The sequence below is a fragment of the Ciona intestinalis genome, unplaced genomic scaffold, assembly GCF_000224145.3.
Source record: "Ciona intestinalis unplaced genomic scaffold, KH HT000068.2, whole genome shotgun sequence".
NCBI classification, from domain to species: Eukaryota; Metazoa; Chordata; class Ascidiacea; order Phlebobranchia; family Cionidae; genus Ciona; species Ciona intestinalis.
Genome location: NW_004190390.2, coordinates 257685 through 261425, shown reverse-complemented (window position 1 = coordinate 261425; position 3741 = coordinate 257685). Strand labels below are relative to the sequence as shown.

The window sequence follows — 3741 nt, the reverse complement described above, 5'->3', positions numbered from 1 at the left end:
TAGGGTTGGGTAAGATAGGACATTTTCATTCTTTTTTATCGTTTTATTTGGTAGTAAATTAGGAATATTTACAGAATTAAAAAAAACGTAGCCCGGCGACTGTATAAAAGAGCGTTGTTATTAGTTTAATACACGATCAGGAAACATGAGAATTATGTGCTAACAGTATCCCATCTTACCCCACAGTAGTACATAATAAATATTTTTTTACATTCCATGTTTTTCAGAGATTATCTAAATCTTCTAAAATGTTATCATTTAAAGTTTGCTTTGTGCTATTTATTTGTCTACATGCAGTCCTGCCCGCTACAGCGGATAACCAGTGTCAATGTATGAAAGGTACGGGAAAACTTTGTTGTCATTTTACCTCAAACCAAATTTAGTTTTACCAAATTAAACGATGTTTTTAAACTTACCTTCTAGTCAGTCTTACAAATAAATAGAGTAAAGGTTTGTGGCTAAACCAATCCAATTACAATCTTATCTATAAATTTGACCAAATGGTACACGTTGTTTAGTTATCGATGGAGATGTATGGTACGGACCGGGAAATGGTTATCTCTATCGTTTTATTACGACGCACATGACTTACGACGAAGCTCAGTCTAATTGCGCTATACTCGGTTCCACTCTAGCTGTCAACGGACCCAAAAACACCGATTTTATGAAGTAAACAAATTACTACTTGGGCTGTTTGCTAACTTTATATTGCTTTTATTGCTTTTATGTCTGCCGAAACAGTTTTCACAAACTCTTTTTTTCTTTATTTTCTTTCCTTCTGCTATAGGTGCGTTATAATGTTACAAATAATTATATCGTTGTAGAATTCTCAACCTACAGCTGCCGGTTATCGTAGACAATAAATACTGGATCGGTCTTAACGATAAGCAGGTCGAAGGCACTTTTATTTGGGAAGACGGCACACCACTAATCAACAGTGAGACAAACTGGTACCCTGGAGAACCGAACGACAGTCAAGGCGAAGACTGTGTTTGTGGCAACTTTGAAAGAAGCCTTCAATGGAACGACTTCAATTGCTCCTACCGCGGCTTATACGCGCTATGCGAACGACCAGAGTAAAACGTCGACATCATGTCAAAAAGCAATTAAATTTAACAATTCGTTTTTAACATCAGTTTTAATAATGTAATTTCAAATGGTTGGGGTGAATAAAATTTCAAATAAAATATTTAAAAAATGTGTTAATGCTATATACTACGATGGTTAAACCCAACGAGACTTAACAAGAATGTAGTGAAAATCCCTAATTAGGATATACACCCATTTTGGTACAAACGTTTAAAAAAAGCTATATTTTTCAAATCACAAATAAAAACTGGTAAATGTTTTAAACGTTAATCGGGTGTGAATGCCTAGTGAAGCGAAGAACGGATTTTGAGGCGCTAACTTTTAACGCAAGATTGATCGAACCGAGTGATCTTCGGAATCACTTTATCCGCCACAACAGCGTCCTGTTTGCGTCGCATATTGGCGCTCGTTTTCGATTCAAAAAAGCAATCGCAAAATATAAACTGCCAGGAAAGAGAATCGATTGGTTCCTATTTTTAAGGCGGCATAACCTAAAGTTGTCCCACACCTAAAGAAGTTTTTTTGAGGGTCCCTCGTCGCAGGTTTGGCGCCTAATTGTTTTGTAACGCACAACCCATCAGCTTGGAGTTTTTGTTAACCAGGATACTGCACTTTGTTGTCCCAGTGCCGTCATCCTTAGTTTTTACGATGCTATTATAGCCTACTATCTATCTGTACCGACTGTCTGGCCTTAAAATTAAGTTACACCAAGTGTATGGATTAAAGTTGAAGAAATCTGACCTCTTAGTTTGTGTATGCTATGGCTCCATTTTCTTTCTTGAGCTTTTCGTTGCGTCTTTGTCTCTTTTCTGTAGCAGTAGAGTAATAAAACGTTAAGATTCGCTGGTTTTGCTACTTTGTTCTTAGTACACTAAACACAAATATGCACTATACAGTTCTTTACTACTGGCCAGCTGTAAATAAGACGTTAAATATCACATAGTAGCCTACATACTCAATATACAAGCTAGCGCTTATCAGTAACTAGTTATACCCTCACTTAACTATACATTATAACTCCCTATAGCTCAACACTTGGTACAAAACGTGGCAAATCAAGAGAACGACCTGAGCTACAAACTCCCGTGCAAATCAAATTATAATTCGATGAATACGTGGAAAGCGCCGATTGGTTAATTGCTTGAAGCAACGTTCAGGGTTCGTGACGTAAATATGCCAAGAATTCCAAGTGCCCAGTGTTGCCTTTAAAGCGTCAAGACGCGAATTTTCTGAATTTATAAGCAATAATTTAACATTGGGTAACACTGAAATCTATTTATGGTAACAGCAGATTGTGCAGAATTTTAGTAATAATTGTTTTGACGCTATTTCTACGACTTGTGTAAACGCTAATTATGCAGTTTTGAATCAGAACATTTATTTAAAAATACTAATTATATAAAATGATGTGGTTTCAGTCCAGGCGAGGCGTAGGCTCATGTTTCAGAATTAGTACGTGCGGAAAAAGTCGCGCAGGTAGCAAGAACAACGGTTTGCAGAAAAAGGATCTATAAGACCACTACGTGCCCAATCATAGTTTACAAACCAAATTATGAACAGTAGGGTGGGGCAAGATGGGACACCTTTAGCACATAATATCTAATTATTTTAAACCTATTTTAAACAATTAACAACGCTGTTTTAGATTCGTGGGGATACGGTATATTATAATTCTTTGAATGTTCTTTATTTACTACTAAATGGAACGAGAAAACAGAATGAAAAGGTGTCCCATCCTTCCCCACCCTACTATATATACATAACCATGCCACGGCATCAAATTTGCAGGTGACCCCAAATCAAATTTACCACCGCATTAGGTCATACAAAATCATATCTACCACGAACGGTAGGAGTAACTCAAGTATATGGATTCTAATGCTGTAGTATTATAGTCTGTTCCCTCTGTCTGTCATTGAGAGCTTTAACACAACATAACGTTTTAATTATCTCTACAAAAATGATAGCATAAAACATATCATTTAAACAACGAAGAGAAAGGAATCATTAGTAAACCGGCAGTTGTTAAAATATCAAAAAAGTTCACTTTCAAAAAATACGAAATAAATAAAACAAATGAATACCAACAAAGGTACATACATGGTCGTAAGTGGGCACGAAGTGTATGGAACAAAGCGCCTGTGTACACAAAAGCGGGGAAGTGGCGCTAGAATGACAATGGTTCTAATAGGGTAAAAGGTAAAATAGAAGTACAAACTTCATTAACCATGTTGCTCGGTGCATTAACACATTTAACACACAAGTTTAAACAAGCCCAATAGAAGTCACATTACAGTATGCAGGGGTAATTGGGGAAATGATAGACACACTCAGGCTGTAAAATTGCCACAGTAAATATGTGGTTTATTAGAGGAATTGAAAGCTGTTCACCTCTTTCCTATTTAAACAGCAACCATAGAATGGTTGAATAATTCAACTTCAGTTTCACCAACAACACTCCACTTGTCAGTTTGACCATCGTAACATTCAATTGATTTCACATTTTTTTTCCCAGAATCCAGACTACAATAAACAAACCTAATGTTACACATACAACAAACAATGCTGATCAAATAATATTTCAAGTATTTACCCTCCCACTACATAAATCTTGTTTTGTGCAACACAAGCTGCATGACAATCTCTCTCTAT

The 3741-nt window shown here is 36.3% G+C and overlaps 1 protein-coding gene and 1 long non-coding RNA gene across 4 annotated transcripts in view; both read right to left on the bottom strand.

Annotated features, from left to right (window-relative positions):
• Positions 1-3741, bottom strand: part of LOC100180139 (kelch-like protein diablo) — a 12593-nt gene that overhangs the window by 4559 nt on the left and 4293 nt on the right. The window lies entirely within an intron of this gene.
• On the bottom strand, positions 3013-3741 carry LOC113474983. The gene is made up of 2 exons (XR_003396706.1): positions 3683-3741; positions 3013-3612 (listed from the first exon to the last, which is right to left on the bottom strand). It is a non-coding gene; the product is annotated as an uncharacterized LOC113474983 (long non-coding RNA).